The sequence below is a fragment of the Drosophila albomicans genome, chromosome X (assembly GCF_009650485.2).
Source record: "Drosophila albomicans strain 15112-1751.03 chromosome X, ASM965048v2, whole genome shotgun sequence".
Classification (NCBI taxonomy): domain Eukaryota; kingdom Metazoa; phylum Arthropoda; class Insecta; order Diptera; family Drosophilidae; genus Drosophila; species Drosophila albomicans.
In genome coordinates this window covers 20436066-20455928 of record NC_047627.2, presented here as the reverse complement: position 1 = coordinate 20455928, position 19863 = coordinate 20436066, and the positions used below count along the sequence as shown (strand labels likewise).

The following is a 19863-nucleotide window of genomic DNA, read 5'->3' as shown; positions in this document are numbered from 1 at the left end:
CAAGGATTTAAAAAAAATTGTAATAATTTATTATAAATAAATATGTATAAAAATGTGTACCTTAGGTGAAGCACAAATAAATTACGTTGACAAACAGTGCACGAAGATAGCCGAGCTGAAAAATGCGTAAACTTATTGGCAGATATTGACAGCTATTGCATCTGTCAATACATAGAAAATAACATATATTTAAATCTATAAAGAAACTGGTAAACTTGTTTACATTTAGTACTAGTATAAAGCAACTTCATAACTATTTCAAATTGCGCGCCCTCTTCACCCTGTACGATATTTTACGTTGCGACGCCCTGACCAATGTAAACAAAGTGTTGGCAAACGGAAATTGCTCAGCCACAATATTCTTTACAATCAATAAAGCGATCAATAAACAAAAAATTTTCTAACAACCATGGAAATCAGTATTTTATATGGTTTTTAGTTTTTCAACTTCATTTCAGTTTGTTTGGGAAGCACACGTCTATCGATATATCACGATGAGCGTTTGTGACAAACTTCACGTGAGCGCAGCCAACTTCACGTTGATTCAAAACTACGCGCGCTTTAGTTTGCAAGTTAGCTTTGTGAAAACTAGCATTAAATTGTCAAATAATATATTTGTGCAAAATATAAAGTATTGAGTGTTTAAAAAAGCGCTGCGAGTTTCCGGTGACAAAGTACGCAATAGTGCAATCTGTGTAAAAACGCAAGTTAAATAAATGCAAATAGCGGTGAATTTCGTGTGCTGCAGTCAACGAAAAATAATTGTGTAAATTCACACATACATACATACATATGTATGTAGGTAAAGTCACTGACGTAGTGTGCTATACTAAATTGAGAGAGTGGACAACGCCTCTCTCTTAGCGCAACCTTTATTTAATTAAAATAGTGTCGACTTTATTCCGAATGTTTTGATTTTTAGCTGCTCCCCTCTTTATGAATCTGTGTGTGTGTGTGTGTGTGTGTGCTTCAGCATACGAGCATATGTATGTGCATATGTAGGCGTGTGTGTGCATGTGTTAAGTATATTTTTGCAGAGTTCAACACACCTTTATCGCTGTCTAATCAGCCGCATTAGGCAAGCTGCGCAGTTTCTATTAATTTTTTGTTTTTTTTTTATGTGAAACTCTTTCGCGTTGTTGACTTCGTGCGGAGCGTCGCGTTGCCGTCGCTGTCGTCGGCGCCGTAAACAAATGAAAACACCAAAAGAAAGCAGCAAAATTTATCACTGAACTTTTTCGAGCCTCACAAACACTTAAAAATTGGGTTTTTGCTGAGAAAAAACACACACACAGGCGTACATTTATGTTTACGTGTGAAGCGAATGTGTGTATGTGTGTGCGTGTGTGTGTAGCCTTCAAATCTACGTCGCAGTCGCCTTGACCATAACCTAGAAATATACATACGCGTAGCGCCGCTCTCAGTGAGATAGCCTGTGTGTATGTGTATGTGAGCATGTGAGTGTGAATTTGCGTCAGCTGCGCTGCTGCAAACAGGTACGCAGGCAGTAACTGAGACTGCGACCGCAGCGGCGACAGCGGCAGAGGCGTCCAATCAGGTGCCAAAAACAAACGACAACAGAGTGAAAGCAACAACAACAGCAACAATAAGAACAACAACAATGCAATAAGCAAAGCACAGCAGCAGCATAAGGAGACACACAGGCAATGAAAGCGACGTCGCTGCGCTGCGCCACAAAATATATATGTATGTATGTATGTATGCACATACTACGTGTGTATGTATAGAATGCGAAATGTTACTAAACTTTTTCAAGGTCACCTCAAGTATGAACTACAAAACGCAGCTGTGCTGCAAGCAGCGACGCCAACGTCACGCCATCCGCTGCAGCAAGCATCATTTTTTTTTTGTTTTTGTTTTGTTTGACTAGCTTTAAATACAATTTCGCTGCTGCTTCTTACATATTTCATTTGTGCACTAGAATTATTATTTGTGTTGATTTTAGCTGAAATTCTCCAACAAAGCGATCACATGATCAAGACAAAAAATAGAGAAATTTGCAAAACAAATTAAATTCATTTAACGCACTTTCATATTGCAATTTAATGCATAAAAGTATTTATTGTAATAATTCTTTTCGAATTTTAGATTGTATATTGCATAATTCTTCTTGAATTTGTAGCAACTAAAATTTATTCGTCTAATAATTAATTGCAATTTATTGATACAGCTTGATATTAAGCTTTTTAATTAATTAGAATATTATCATTTAAATTGATTTCTCTCTCTCTCTTTCTTACTTTCCTGGTTTTGCTTGACAAACAAACAAAAACCAGAAGTTTCCGATCTTTGCATTTGTTTGACAAACTGATTTTGACTTGCTGTCTTCTTTCTTTTGCCGTTGTGTTGTGTCTTTGCTTTTGTTTTTGCTTTTGACTTTCAATTGTCTGAGTCTCTGTGTGTGTGTGTGTGTGTGCATGCAAAACGAAACGATAAATGAAATGCGACTTGGCGCACGTTGCCAATTTGCAATAACAAACAGCAAATAAAAGAATAACACAAATTGAGACTCAAAAGCAAACGACAACAAAAACAACAAAGAAACGTTGGGTTGTTTGGGGGAGGGGAGGGATGATTGCATTAACGAAGCTTGCGAAAATTGTTTTTGCCATTTGCATTGTTTGCAATTTGCACTTTGTCGACATCGAATCCGAATCCGAATTCGGTGAGCAAAACGCAGCTTCGTGTCCCGTCGTGTCGCCGTCGTGTGGGCGTGGAGCATGAAGCAATGCAATGCAGTGAACACACACACACAAGCACACATGCGTATTTGCTGCGTCTATAAATAGCACTGGGTGTGCGTGTCTCTGTGTGTGTGTGTGTGTGTGAAGGCATAAAAGGGGGCATTGAGCGATTTGCCAGAGGCGTGGCTGACCACGTGTTGCTAGGCGGGTCGCTCAACCCAACTGTGCTTTAATTCCAATTGTTGTTGTTACTTAACTTCTATTCCCACACACACACACATGAAGACGAGTGCACACACTCACACATGCACTTGCACACATTGTTGTATGCATATTGTAGGCTGATATCTATGAGCGCGTTTTGTTTGCGCCTTCTCTTTCCTCAAAAATTTCGCATGCTCGCGTGACCTTGAAAATGCTATAGCTAAAGCTAAAGATGACTGCGACGTTGACGTCGACTGCAGCAGAGGCAGCGGCGGCGATGACAAGTCAACAAACCGCGTTAAAGACGCGAGCAAAACATTTTTGTCGTTCTTCTATTTTGTTTGCTACCCGAAAAACAAAATCACAAATCGTCGATGACATCTCTTTATATATAGTACATATAGTACATACATACATTGGCATATCTAATTTATGAATACTCACAGACAAATGTCTGCTAAAAGCAAAAAAAAATACAAAAATAAAAAAACTTATTCCACATCAATATCTTGAAACTTTATCATAATTTCTTATCGAATCCATTCGATTGCATATTGCATTGATAACGAACAATTTTCGAGGCGAATAAAATTTTATTTGAAAACAACACTTTGAAACCTTCAAATTATGTATTTTTTCATTTATTAATCTAAGTTTCTTTAGATTGATTATTCTTTGAAACTTTGTTTTTGTCTAGAGCTGCAAAATTTCCCACGGTTTTGCTGATAGATTGTGTTGAAACAGCTTTATCAATAGATATTGCTCAGTTCTTATTATATTTCCTCTAATACTTTGCACCTAGATTGCACTTGTAGAACTTTTGTAGAACTTGGTATATGCATAATATGTATATGTTTGAAAGCATATGTCAAGTGTTTTGGGAAAATCATATTTAATTATTTTTTATTTTATGAAAACGTTCAGATACTTAATTATTCCTCACTTAGGCTGAAAAAATCCGTACAGAAAATTGCATTACGCTTCCGGAAGGTATAAAACATTTTCGAACATTTTTGTAGTTTATATTTTAAGATCTGTTATCGCTAGATCAAGGATGAATCTTGCGATTATATAATCATTAATCATGCTTAATGTTTATGATTTAAAATAGTTTATAGTAGAAGTTATTAAAGACATACTTTTGAATGCTAAAAAAAAAACGTATTTACTAGTATATTTAGTATATTTTGTACTCTATGGTTTATTTTAATGTAGTGGTATATTAATATAAATTAAAAGAAAATTTGGTATATGTTTAGTATTTTTTTGTTATATTGTTTCGGTATTGATTAATTATTAATATGCATTAAAATAACATTTGGTATATGTTTAGTATTTTTTCGGTATATTATTTTGGTATATTTTTAAATTTAATACTGCATTATTTTGCTCTTATCTGGACTGTAGCTGTCTTACTTTATTTGAGGCATAATTATAGATATTTTGTGAATCAATCAGCATGATCTGTAAAAGTATTGAATCGTCGGCTTATCGAAAATCATTTTACTTTCGTCTCTTATGCGAAAAATTGTTGAACGCCCCCGCGAAAATGTCACTTGGTGCGAAAGTGACAACAACACTAACAATCACAATACATAATACAAAAAAATACTGAACAAAATTTGCAAACGAAAACAAAAATGTTGGAACAAAAAAAAAAAAGAATTGGGAAAAAGAGAAATCGCTTCGCAATTCGCACGTTTTCAAAATAAAGCGCCAAATAAATAAAAATAAAATGTGTGCGTGTGCGTGTGTGTGTGTGTACATATGTATATGAATAATATCGGCGCTTTGAGTAAATAAAAATAAATATGCAAAAACAACAACCATCGATCGACAAGTCAAGAAGGCCTTAACCCCAATAAATTTGTAAAAACAATTAACAAAATACATGCGGGGCAATCTAAAAATACAACAATAACAAAAAAAAAAACAGCCAGCAAATTAAATAAATACTAAAAACCATATTATTGTTGTTGTTGTTGTTGTTCATTGCGAATTGTTGCTGTTGTCATTAACGTTGTGAGGGCGTTTAACTTTTTTTTTTTTGTGTGTTTGGGGGCGTGACAGCTTAAAGCGAAAGTGATCAATAATCACATCAAAATGGACAACAGATGGCGCCACGTCACTCACTCACAAAAATTAACTGTACATTTTATTATCGCGTGATATAATACGATCGTAATAACAAAAATTTAATGAAATTTCGCAATCTTCAGTGTGAAAACCGGTTAAAACCAGTGCAAACCAAATTCATTTAGATAAATGAACAACTAAAGGATTATCTTTGGAAAATCTTCGCTACGAATCTTTGAGGTAAGTGCGACTTAAATACCTTTCTTGAGCTATTTACTGATTTTAAGTTTATCACAGAACAACTGCAGAATGGAATTTAATAATTATTTACTTTTGCATGTTTATTTCATAAATTTAAGAAAAATTTATGAAGTTTTTAAATTATTAACATCACTTGTTTTGCTATCATAAAAACGATATTCCATATTTTATACAAAAGTGCAGTTAGCGTCTAACAATAAAATGATTTTGATGAAGCTATAGACATTTTTAATTCGTAAGCGTCATTTTATAGCTACAGCGGCGATTTTTGGCACGTACAATAATAACTATAGTATTTGAGATTCCTAATATCAGATAAAAATTGTAGAAATACTTTTGTTAGGGGGCGTCTATTCACTGCGGATCTTAGTTGTTTAGTTACTTAGTCTTGGTTGGTATATTTTACAGTCCATGGTATATTTTCAACGTAGTGCAATATCAAATATACCAAATATAGCGGTTGGTATGCTATTTTTTTAATATTTTGCATTATATTAATTTCGTATATTTTAAAAGAGAGTAAATTTAACAAACCAAAGTTAGAAAACTTTCTTACTTCTACAATTTCTTGTGTTATAGGAATAAAATCAGCTTAAAGCTTTTGAAACTAGAGCTTTAATGATTTACGTTGACAATTGAGAAATTATTGTTTACATATTATTTATATTTATATATTTAAAACGTCATATCATATTTATGATTAAAAAAAAAATGTTGAACGATTATATTTTATTTGAAACTGAAACTCATATTTAAGAGCTGATTTTAGGTTTTGCTCATCATAATAATAATTGTTTTGCATAATAATTGTTACCCCTTCAAAAGAGTTGAAGACCAACTGCTAAATTTTGTGCAGTGCAAAGTTCAGTCGATTAAGGCTTTTGAAATCAGAGCTTAAATGATTAATCTTGACAGCTGCGAAAAATATTATTTATACATTGAAATTATAACGCTATTAATGACATAAAAAAATTGGTTTAAAAAATGAGATAGTTGAACTTTTTTTTTAATCTCAAATTAATTTTTTTTGGTTTTTGTTCTTTGTGATTATCGTTGCATAACAAAATAGGTTTGTATTGTTTATTTGTAATTGCTTATCACATATTATAATAATAAATATTTCACAATAAGTGTTGCTTGTATAAAACGTGACTCAAATGCAACTAACTGCTAAATTTTGTGCAGTGCAAAGCAGAACAGAGCGCAGTCGATGAAGTTCTCTTTAATGTGCAGAGAGCGACTTTTAAGCGCATAAACAGTGAGCGAACATTTCAGATGTTGCCTTGTAATGTTGTTGTTGTTGTTGCTGCATAAAGTCATTGTACGACCTTTAAAAGCTGTTGCTGTTGCCGTTGCAATCGGCTCAATGCAATTTTGCAAGTGGATGTTTATTTCTCTCTCTCTCTCTCTCTCTCGCTGTCTTTATATTTTGGCCGGGCGCCGGGTTTCAGTCGTTGGGCGCCAGTGTCTGTCAGCGGCCTTCGTATGCTTAATATTAGTCATCTCTATCGTTAGTGTTGAGCTTATCAACAACACGCAAGACACAAACAACAAACAAATGCCATTTAGTCTGTGACTGTTGCTGTAACTGTAACTGACTAATCCTCTCTCTCTCTCGCTGGTTCACTCTTTTTCTTTCGCTCCCTTTTCTTCGCTGCTCTCTGTCAGGGTCGACGTCGACGTCGCAGTCTCAGGCATGTGATGAAATTCAAAGGCAAAACGACAAATGCAATTCAAAAGGGAAACCGCAACAAATAGTTATCAATGCCTCGAAACTCGAATCATGTTAAAAAGCGATAAGCGAAAAGTAAATGTAAAGCAGGTGCAACTGAGGGGCAAAAACAAGGGGCGTGACAACAAAATGAAAGGGCTACAAAAATCGTTTTAATTGCAAAACTCATACAAAAGGTTTTCGCTTTGAATATTTTAGGTTTCCGCTTGGAAATTTCATTAAACTTTGAGATTGTCAGGGAAAATATTGTATTTTGAATTTATAGAAAAAACATTTGACAAATTACATTTAAAAAAAAAATTGGAAGAACAAATTTCTATAAATATATTTATTTTTAATAAACCAGAACAAATTTCTATAACTATACAAAAAATATATTTAAAAAACTTGCAGTTAAAAATAATGTATTTAATGTTGCTTAAACCAAACATTAAATTTTAAAAATAAATGTTTTTATAGAAATTTTTTGTTTTTAAATGTATTTTTTGATTCAAGCATTTTATATTTCTTTATGAAATTTTTTTTTGTTTTTCTAATTGAGGTTTATTAAATCGCTCGATTCGGTTCACTAAACTGATAAATGAACTTTAATTTAATTAATCATTGAGCTTGCCGACAACAATTTAAAAAAAAAAATTTTTTTTTTAAGAATTGTGCTCTTTTTAAATCTTTTAAAATGTATTTTTTGAGCTAAGTGTTTTATTTTTTTTTTCTATTTTATTTTTTTTTTTTTAAGAAATACACTTTATTTCATCAAACTTTGAGATTGCCGACAATTTAAATTATATATGTAAAATATATATCTTTATAGAAATCTACTCTTAAATCTTTTCAAATGTATTTTATGAGCTAAGCATTTTATATTTCTTTTTTTTTTTGAGGTTTATTAAATCGCTGGATTCGCAGCGTTTCACTAAACTGATAAATGAACTTTAATTTAATTAATCATTGAGCTTGCCGGCAACAATTTAAAAAAAAAGGTAAATTACACATGAAAAATATGTATATATTTTTAAAGAAATTTGCTTTTCTTTAAATCTTTTTTTTTTGAGCTAAGCGTTTTTTTTTTTATTTTATTTTTTTTTTTTAATAAATGCACTTTATTACATCAAACTTTCAGATTGCCGACAACAATTTAAATTATATATGAAAAATATATATCTTTATAGAAATCTCGTCTAAAATCTTTTCAAATGTATTTTATGAGCTAAGCATTTTATACTTCTTTATGAGAATACATTTTTTTATTGGTGTTTTTTTATGAGGTTTATTAAATCGCTCGATTCGCAGTGGTTTACTGAACTGATAAATGCACTTTATGTGCTAAGTGAATAAAAAAAGGTGGTGTTAAATGTGTGTTGCATCCAAATGTTGACCTTGGGCGATGTCGGATTACATCATCACATCACATTACGCATAGCTGTAAATGGCTTGAAAACTGCTGAAACTGGAAAATGTTTTGAATCACTAAGAATAATTTTATAAATCTATTATATATTTATTTGGTCAAATCATAACTGTGTGTGTGTGTGTGTTAATTATGTGGTCGGAAATGAGTTGTTCAAAGGTATTAGTCACTTCATGAGAAAATTATGATAAATACATGCAAAACTTTTATTGAAGCTAAATTGGCAAGTCTCTTCTCATCTCAGGTAAAGAAATTTGCACTTTAATGACACCAAAAGTTTAGTTGGTACTTGAATAATACTTGTGGAAATATCATCAACTAGTTTTTTGAAAAACGTTCAAGATTTATGAGATAAAACTTAATAGCTTTTCTTCAATGAAATGTTTAATTAATAAAGACAACACAAGTTGACTTAGATGCGAAAGTGAAAACAATTTTGTTGCCCATCTGTTAAATAGTAGATGAAAGAAAAAAACAAACGAATTTTAGCATTTATAAATGTCAAAATGTGTATTTTCAATGTCAACATTTTCATAATTTTCGCATATTTCATGCGAAAATGAAAATGCAGGGCGCGAAGCACCGAAAATTACCGTCGAAAAAAGAAAATGCGACAACGCGACATTTTCATATTAACATTTTAATGACAATTTTATTTATATTTAGTATTTAGTATTCGCAATTTCTGACAAGAACCAAACACACACAATACACGAGCATTATAATCATTTTCAGCTGTTGGCTTTTCTATACCCTGCACTTAAGGGATGTTTAGGGTGTATTCGACTGGCTGACTAACATAACATTTTGACAATAAAGACTAGTAAGAAAAAAAAATGTAATTTACAATTAAAATATTTAAGATTAATACAGGGTATGTGTTAGTCGAGTACACATCCTTCAACAATTTGTATTTTTTTTTTGTTTTTTTTTTTTCAAAAGAATTGAGCTTGTAATGGAATGAAAATTATATCAGTACAGGGTATATGGTAGTCGTATACACATGACGTGATTCTTTGTAAGTTGTTTTTTGTTGCATTTTTGCATTTGCGTCACAGCGACAAAAGAAGTCAACTTAAGTAGAAGAAGAAGAAGAAGAAGGCAATTTTGTTGACCGAATTATCGTTAACTGTATAATTGGGCGTTTGGGCAGCGCTGGGCGTGGCAAGTAGCTAATTTTAGTAAATGGTGAACAAAAAAAATAACGGTATATAAGTACTACAATTTGTTGCTTGCAGTTGTTGATGGTCATTTATTTTGTTGTTTGTTTTTGTATATTTATTATACAATTTGGCGAACGCTTTTTATCGCTCACTTTTTCAATTTCATTTTATTTCACACATTGCACATTTTTGCCCATTTGCCTAGTATTCCATCATCGTATATGCATATGTACATACATACATACACTCATACGCCTCTATGAAGAAGTGTGTACAGCGCACATGGCGATGATAGTGTCATTGTATATGTGTGTGTGTTTGTCTGTGTGTCTGACATCAGCGACAACAATAACAAAGCAACGTGCGCGTCGCGCAAAAACAAAAGCACAAAGCGCAAAGCTAAAACCAAAAACTCGTAAACACGTCAGCCGCACGCACACACACACACATGCAGAGACAGACGGAGCCATCGAGAGAGAGAGAGAGAGAGAGAGCAAACTACTAGTCAGAAAAAACCGGCTGGTAGTTTTCCAATTGCTGAGAAACTGACACGTGAGCTTTGTTGTGACTGTCACACACTCTGCCTAGGGGGAGACACTGACTGTGAGAGAGAAAGAGCGAGAGAGAACAAACGAGCGAGCGAGTGCTGGGGAGAGCAAGAGCAATAACAAAAGAGAACGTGCGTAGACAAAAACAAGTTTTACATACATACCACTACCAATGAAAGTAAGCAGCAGTACCCATTGGGGCAAAGTATCATGCAAACTTTGTTTACCGATTGATGATTTCGTCAGCAAGTTGAATTTGAAATTATATTGTGAACAGTCCATCAACTCTTTGATTACATTGTATAGCAATTTCTAATGCGGAACTGAAATATCTTTCGGCTTCCTATAATCTAACAATATTGAATATATTGCAAAAAAAAAAAAACCAAAAAATTATTTATGTATGCCTATTTTATTGTTGTTTTTATTCATTTTCTTTCGACACAACAACATTTCGATTGCACTCATGCAATTGTAATAATTACTGTCTCCGCAATCGTAATCGATTATTTCAGCAGTCGAGATGCTGCTCTGCTCTGCTCTGGGTCGTAGCTTTTTATCATGTTTTGTTTTGGCAGTCCAAAAGAGAGCAATAAGAGACTCGCGATTCCCGCTTACGTTTACCACTTGCATTTAAGCACAGTCAACATCAACATTAATACTCACAATGTACAGACATCTGCATACATACATACTCCCCCACTGTCCGTGTGTGTGTGTGTGTGTGTGCGTGTGCGTTGTAAACAAGTTTGAACCCGTACAATTAGAGTCGCGTGATTTTCAAAAGAAGCACAGCACACAACATAAAAATAAGGCGTTGCTCGCGAGCATACGAAAAAGTGTGTGTGTGCTCTCTCTCTTTGTTTTTAAAATTTATCTACGTATGCATGCGTGTGTGTGTGTGTGTGTGTGGGTGTCTCGCCTTGTCTATGGCCGTCTCGCTTGCACGCCTTGCTCGCCTCTTTATTATTGTAGGTCATAAATGCATTCACATGACTGCATTTGTTTGTGTTAAAGCGAGCGCCTCTCACTTGTACATATGTGAGAGTAATTGTGACCGAAAGAGCGAGAGGAAGAGAGAGAGAGCAAAGATTTACACGCTACGTGTACAATTCGTGTACGTTGTTGTTTTTTTTTCTGTCTTGTGGCAAACAACAACAACAGGCGTAAGCAGAGCTTTTCTCAAATTAACGCACCTACCAAATATGCCCAAAAGTCGTTTAACTATTTTTTTTTTTGTTTTTGGTGTGGAAAAGCCTAGAATTGTTTTGAGACTCTTCTCCCGTTGCTCTTGTTGTTGTTGATAGTCGCTGTCTCGTGGTCATAATAATCAAAGCAAAGCTGACGCATTGCAATTAACACACACATAGATACTCCGTATATGTGTGTGCGTGTGTGTGAGAGCAGCGAGAGCGCGTGTTTCAAAGAGAGAGAGAGAGCGAATTTTGCATTCGCATTTGTGTTTTGCCCCGTTCTTTTGAATTTGCTTTTCGTTTTGATGCTTTTGCTTTGTTTTCCTTTGTTTTGCGTTGACTTTGCTTGTTTGTTATTGCTCTGTGCACACGTGTCTGTGTGTGTGCCGCTCTCTCGCTCTCTCGCACTCTCCCTCTCTTTTTGTCGCTTTTCCCATCTTTTCGCTCGCTGCTTTGTTTGCAGCCTGAAAACGCGAAAGGATTACACAAAGATTGTTTTGATTGTGCTTGTTGTTAGAAATGTTATTAAATCAGTCGAGAAAGTATTTCCCATTGTTTTATTATTCACATGATATTTGTTGTTTTTTTTTAATATATGCTTTGTGCATTCTAACTGAAAATGTATTTCTAGAATGCATGTAACAGTTGCCAGTTGCTAAACAAAAAAGTGACTATTCGAAAAACACACCACGTTGCAACGTGACGTATACGCAATGTTGCGTTAGATGGCGGCACGCATTTCAGACACGAGAGTTGGCGGCAAAGCGAACAAACGAATGAAGGTTTCGATGACTGCTCAATACTCTCTCAGCAAATAAAGTTGAAGTTTGAAAATTGAAAATGTTTGAAATAAACTCGCATATTGCAATTGTTATCGATAAATGATCGAACGATAAATATGCTATCAGTTGTTATCAGTTGCAAATTCAATTTGAAATTGCTTGCACAATCTTCTTCTTCTTGCGAGATGAGCGAGTGAGTTGCGTTTAATTGTTGAATGTGCGAGCAGGCAAGCATATATATACATATGTGATGTGTGTATGTGTGTGTGATGTATGTGTGTATGTGTGTATGTATGCGCATAAGTGTTATAAGAAGAATTCGTTATTGTTGCTGCGCTTGAGTTAATTAATTTTGCTTTGCACTTTTCCGCTCGATCATTGCCAATGGCATTGTGCACAACTACACACACATATAATGTGTATGTGTGTGTGTGTGTATTTGCTGCCTGAATGTCTGTCTCTGATACGATTAACTGTTCCACTGTAGAGTGCAATTATTGTCCATTTTGCACCATTTACTTGCTTCACGTCTCTCTCTCTCTCTCTCTTCACATTCTTTCGCCTGCATCGTTGCCTCATTTTCGAAATTGACGGAAATTGATTCTCGGCACATAAAATGTGTCACATAAATATATCTGCATATATGTATATGTATGTCTGACTTGTCTCTGATTGTGCTATAATGTATTTTGCGATCGTATCTAAGTTCCTTCTCATTGTCCCCAAAAAAAAAGAGAAAAACACACAAAGAAACAATGCGAACAAAACTGCATTTGCTACAAAATCCATTTCCTGTCCACTTGGCCAACACACAACTGATAATAAACTAAATAAGAAAATACTATGCATTTGTGTATTACAATTTTTGTATTTGTATGTATATAGATGTCTAATATGCACAAGTTCATAATGAATAGATTCATTGAAAGAGTCATAAAAAAAGATATATACTTAATTTTAGGATTATTAAGTCTCGCTTTAAGTTATGATCTTAACTAAACTTTAATGTATTTCATATTACATAAAAATATATAATACTTATCAAGTATTTCAATTGTAGAATGATGAATGAGTAACAAGTTATATATTAAATATAACATTTGTATTATAAAGTACAAATTTATAGATATATGTATATTTAATGTCAAGATTATTAAGACCCGCTTCTAACTGTGATATTGGCTGAATTCTAATATATATCGTATAACATTAAAATATAACAAATTAAACATAAAGTATCTCAATTGTAGCATAAATAAGTGGACAAAAAACATATAGATCTAAAAATTCAACATATTTTTCATAAAGTATCTCGCTTCTATAATGAATAAATGGGACAAAAAGTATATAGTATACAAAAATAACATATTTATCATACAGTTCAAAATGAATAGATTCATTTAAAGAGTCATGAAGATATATAATATAAACTAAATTTAAGGATTATTAAAGCTCACTTTTATTTTTAATCTTGACTAATTTTTAATATACATATTTCATATTACATACAAATATAACATATTTATCATATAGTTCACATTAATAAATTCATTTAAAGAGTCATAAAGATATACGTAAGTATATTAAATTTCATTATATAGAGATTTAATATATTATATTTGAGTTTTAATTTTAGCTTAATTTTTATGTACTTCGTATTACATAAAAATATATCATATATATCATAAAGTATCTTTAATTATAGAACGAATAAATAAGCATAAATATATAATAATTTAATTTAACGTGTCATAAAAATAAAAAGATTATTAAGACTAGCTTTTAGTTGTAACCGAGACTAAATTTTACATAACATTTTCTCTTAATAATTAAGTAGGTGAAAAAAATCTTATAAATATCATTTCGATGGTTATGAAATTCTCAGAAATTATTCATTATAACTAAACTATAATGTTGAACAACCAAAATTCAACCCTTCAAAAATTGCCTTGGCATTGGTTATTTTATTAATTTAGGGAGGTTTTTCCTGAAATTCTTATAAATGATATTTCGATTGTTATGAAATTCTCTCATATGAAATTCATTCACAACTTGACTTTAATGATGAGCAACAAAATTCAAGGCTTCAAAATACGCTTTGAATTTATTATGTTATTAATTTGGCAGATGAAAAGTTGTTCTAACTAATTGCCAAGCAAACAAGAACTGCATAGCTTCTAAAAGATAATAATTACTTTGATAATCTCTTCGATTGAGAAGTAAATAAAGACGGACAAACAAAGGCTTTTACAATGAAATTTCGAATATTAAATGCTGTGAAACATTCTGCAAACATTGTGATAACAAATTTGCTATTGGGAAACTGTTTGTTACATAATTTAAAACGATGAGGAAACTATGCAGACTGAAAGAGAGAGAGAGAGAGAGATAGAGAGAGAGAGAGAGGAAGAAGATCCATTGTCAAACTGGTAGAACGTGCCAAATTCCAATTAGTTTTGCCGGCTTGCCACTTTGCCACTTGCCACTTGCTGCTTGCCACTTTGCCACATTGCCACTCGGGCCGAGTTGTTTGTTGTTTGTCCAGCAATATGCAGAGCAAACTGATTGCAACAGAGCAACAACAACAACAACAACAACTGGCCGTGAAACTGGCAGCAAAATGAAGCTTTGTCATGTTGCAATCCCTCAAGTCTTGCTCTCTCTCTCTCTCGCTCTCTCTGTCTCTTTCTCGGTCTCGCTTCCAGTTTGATTTGCACTTTGCAAAGTGCTGCCAGAGAGTTGCCTTGTCTTATCAGTGCAGCAGAAAAAGCAAAAGCAGCAGCTGCATTGCTGATTATAATTCTCCACCCGCTCTGGCGCATATCTCCGTCTCTTTCTCGCGCTGTCTCTAGAGACTGATAAGTGTTGGCATTTTTTTTTCTTGTCTTCCTTTTTTTTATTGTTACTTGAATACAGCAAAGCAAAGGGAAAGAGAAGCAAAAAGAACGTCGACCAGACTCAGATAAACACACACACACACATATAACATGAGTGTGTGTGTGTGTGTGCAAGTGTTGCATAGTACCAAAAAGTAAATAAGATACAAGACTGCAATTATGAAAGACAAACACGAATTGCAAATGCACTGAAAGTGAAACAAAAATCAATTATAACGAACAGCGTATACACTATAAAAATAATTCGAATTATATTCATTTATTTTTTTTTGAGTAGTTTTTAAACTAAACTAAACTTATTAATAACGCCCTCGATTGCTTATTTTATTGTCCACAGCAGAGAACCAAATTTCATAGAAATATACAATTATAAAATGTTTTTTATTTTATTTGATTTTCATTTTATCGTTATCTTTAACTTAGTAGTACAATTCTAGTAAAACTTTTTGCTTATTTTTTTTGCCCACAGCAGAGAACCAAATTTCATAGAATTCCGTATTATAAATATAAAATTATATAATATATATTTTTTTTTTTCTATAAGTATTTTTATTTTATCTTTAACTTAGTAGTACTATTTTAGTTTTTTATATTAAATTCTAGTAAAACTTTTTGCTTATTTTATTGCCCACAGCAGTGAACCAAATTTCATAGAATTCCGTATTATAAATTTAAAATTATATAATATTTTTTTATTTTTATATAAGTATTTTTATATTTATATTTATTATTATTTATTTATTTTATTATTATTTATTATTATATATTATTTTTATTTTATTATTATTATTTTATTTTATTATATTAATTTTTATTATTTATATTCTCCTTTGTGCAGCAAGTTGAAACTTTTTAATAATATCACTAGTTTTTTAGAATTTCTAGTTATTATTTTCTTTTAATTATTATTTGTAATATTTCCATTTAAATTTTTTTTTTCTAATACAAAAGAATTAACTTATCGTTATATTAACGATTATAATCCTTATTTCGTCACTTGCTTTTCGACATATAAACTTCACAGATTATACAAATTATACTTGATATATCTCTGTATAAGTATTGAATTGCACATAGAAATAATGTAGTTCAATAAAGTTAAAATTAAAATGAAATTTTATGTCAAGATTAAAGTTATATATTATATTATCATTTTATTTTATTTTATTTTCATTTTATTATCATTATCATTTTAGAATTAATTTTGAATCAACTGTAAGAAATTGAAAGAAATATAAAGTAAATATTAAATATGCATCAAGTTTATAAAGAAAGAGAAAGTGAAAGTTAAAATATTAAAGTTATACATAAATAAAATATATAAAGTATATAAAGAAATAAAGTATATACATAAATAAAGAATATATAAAGTAGTTATATAAAGTTAGCAATAGATTGAGTTTAGCTTGAACTTGTAGCTGATATGCCCAACGAATGCATGTTGAATGACATTTGGCACTTTACAGGGTTGCCACCCACACACAAATCCACCGAAAGTGAAAAAGTCTTCGTCTCCGTTGCAGTCGCCTCCTTCTCCTCCTCCTTCTCCTCCTCCTCCTGCTCGCTTATTCTTGTCTCCGGCCTCAGTCTTTGTGCAATGTTTCAGTGTTTTCTGCCTGCTAATTAGAGTGCCATACTTTGATTACAGATACACACACACACAAACAGCTCACATATGTGTAGGTGTGTGTGTGTGGGAGTTCGACAGGCAGCCGTATAGGCGACACCATCGCATTGATAATAATGTTAACACACACACACGCACACACACACTTTGCCTGCCAGCGAGCACTTTAACTGTGTCATGAGTCATGCCACATTCAGAATTCCCCCTACTACCTGAGAGCAACTCTACCTCTCTCTTTCTCTCTCTTTAGTTGCCGGTTTTTACTTTTTCAAGTGGCAGCGATAAGATTAGCACAAAATATATATTTATCAGTTTTATGTTTCAATTGAATTCTTTACCACAAATCAATTAAAAATACAACTATGTTTTTTAATTTAGATAAAATCTTAAGTTCTTTAGAAGTTTTCGAAATTTCTTCTTATATAATCATTTAAACAAATGCAATATTCAATATTTATGATTATTAGTATTAGTATTAGTATTAGTATTAGTATTAGTATTAGTATTAGTATTAGTATTAGTATTAGTATTAGTATTAGTATTAGTATTGGTATTAGTATTAGTATTAGTATTAGTATTAGTATTAGTATTAGTATTAGTATTAGTATTAGTATTAGTATTAGTATTAGTATTAGTATTAGTATTAGTATTAGTATTAGTATTAGTATTAGTATTAGTATTAGTATTAGTATTAGTATTAGTATTAGTATTAGTATTAGTATTAGTATTAGTATTAGTATTAGTATTAGTATTAGTATTAGTATTAGTATTAGTATTAGTATTAGTATTAGTATTAGTATTAGTATTAGTATTAGTATTAGTATTAGTATTAGTATTAGTATTAGTATTAGTATTAGTATTAGTATTAGTATTAGTATTAGTATTAGTATTAGTATTAGTATTAGTATTAGTATTAGTATTAGTATTAGTATTAGTATTAGTATTAGTATTAGTATTAGTATTAGTATTAGTATTAGTATTAGTATTAGTATTAGTATTAGTATTAGTATTAGTATTAGTATTAGTATTAGTATTAGTATTAGCATTAGCATTAGCATTAGCATTAGCATTAGCATTAGCATTAGCATTAGCATTAGCATTAGCATTAGCATTAGCATTAGCATTAGTATTAGTATTAGTATTAGTATTAGTATTAGTATTAGTATTAGTATTAGTATTAGTATTAGTATTAGTATTAGTATTAGTATTAGTATTAGTATTAGTATTAGTATTAGTATTAGTATTAGTATTAGTATTAGTATTAGTATTAGTATTAGTATTAGTATTAGTATTAGTATTAGCATTAGCATTAGCATTAGCATTAGCATTAGCATTAGTATTAGCATTAGCATTAGCATTAGTATTAGTATTAGTATTAGTATTAGTATTATTTTATATTCTGCTTTTATTTTTATTTTCCATATAAAAATCTCGTATCTATATAACGTGCAATTACTAATATACACTTAAAATATTTATTATTAATGTAAAATATGTTTTTTTGGGAATGTAATCATAATAATAATATTTTTGTTTAATATTCAATATTCTATTATAAAATCTATATTTCATTTTTGATATATTTTTAACTAATCATTATTTTCAGAATCTTTATTTTTATTATGACAATAATATTTTTGTTTAATATCCACTATTCTATAATAAAATCTATCTTCAATCTTTGATATATTTATTATTAATGTGAGTTTTTTGTGGTTTATTTTCAGAATAATAATAATATTTTATACCCACTGAAATTATAGGTAAGTTTAATTTGAATTCACTTTAAATGATAATTTTACTACAAATTTTAAGAATCGAATTGTTAAAGTTAGAACACTCAATTTTTGATCTACATATGTCGCATTAATAAAGCACGTTTAAGTAATCTAAAATACGCACATTACATGCTAAAAATGAAACTGAGTCACAGCAATTTCATCAGTTGGCCTTTTATTAAGAGCCTGATTCATAAAAGTTATGTTGCAATCAAGTATATTTGGTGGCAATTGGTAATACATAAATTATTGTAGCTTTCAAGACCAAAGGCATTAGAAAAGAAAACCAATTAAAATTAATAAATTATAATGAATTAAGTTATAGAAATGGATATAGAAAATTAATGAAAAGAAAAAATAAAGAAAATTGTAAATGATATTAAGAATTCAAAGAGTTTTTTTAAGTGCTAAAATTTATGACAAATTGCTTGTTGTTATCAAAGTGCTTAATTTAATTGTGTCCATAAATTTCTTCAATCGAACCAACAACAAAGAGAATTTAACATTTTTTTATTTAATTTTTGCTTCAAATTGCACTTTGAATATAATCGATTTTTCTTCGAAATGCTCTAGAAGTGCAGTGTATTCAAATTTCGTTGCAAGTCGATTAAATCCGAAGCATTGTTTTGTTTTTATTTTTTTTTTTGTTTCTATCTGTCTCTCTCTTGTTTAACAGCGTCATCAAAACTCGACAGCATTTTGTTTGCTATCGTTGTCGTTCTCCTTGTTGTTGTTGTTGGTGTTCAAGCTGTTGTAGATGTTGTTGTTGTTGTTGTCGGTGTCGGGCCCAAAGTGGGCGATGCATTTAACACTTGAACGCTTTCATGCCCTTTAGACTGTCTGATGCTTTGATGGGGTATACATGGCTTATACTTGATATTCACAATCACTTAATATTATTGAAATTGTAATGATATAGAAATTACATTCAGACTTGATTTAGTTGCGACTTTGTTACACTTTAAGGGTCACGAATAGTCTTCACACTTAACACTTATTAATAGACATTCTAGACCGAAAATAGCAAAAGGGGCGGCGAGGTTAGTTTTACTATTCAAATCAATAAAATGTGATTTGATTTTTATTATAGACACATAAACGAAAGCATTCTTTTAACGACTGTAAATCATGTTGACTAAGATTTATTATTTATATGGGAATTTGCTTTTGATCTTGGCAGATTTTCTATGTCGCTTAAAAGTTATATTATTTTTTGAAACATTTTTTAGATTTTATTATACAAAATAATGAAATAGTCTTTTTACTTGAAAGATTATTAAGGAATCTAATGAAAAATAACATTGAGTAACTTTTTTGTTAATAAATTTTTAAAGAATCTAAAGAAACATAAACTAAACAACATAAATAGAGACTTTTACTGAATATATAGAAAAAAACATATTTATAGATTATTAAGCAAATAGAAAAAACAACAAAATAAGAGACTTTTTTACTTTTTGGATTATTAAGAAAACAAAAGAAAAACAAC

The 19863-nt window shown here is 31.1% G+C and overlaps 1 long non-coding RNA gene across 1 annotated transcript; it reads left to right on the top strand.

Moving 5' to 3' along the window:
* Window positions 1–486: 486 nt before the first annotated feature.
* On the top strand, window positions 487–18404 carry LOC127566131 (uncharacterized). Its single transcript, XR_007955421.1, has 3 exons — window positions 487–766; window positions 5129–5225; window positions 18324–18404. It is a non-coding gene; the product is annotated as an uncharacterized LOC127566131 (long non-coding RNA).
* The last annotated feature ends 1459 nt before the right edge of the window (window positions 18405–19863 follow it).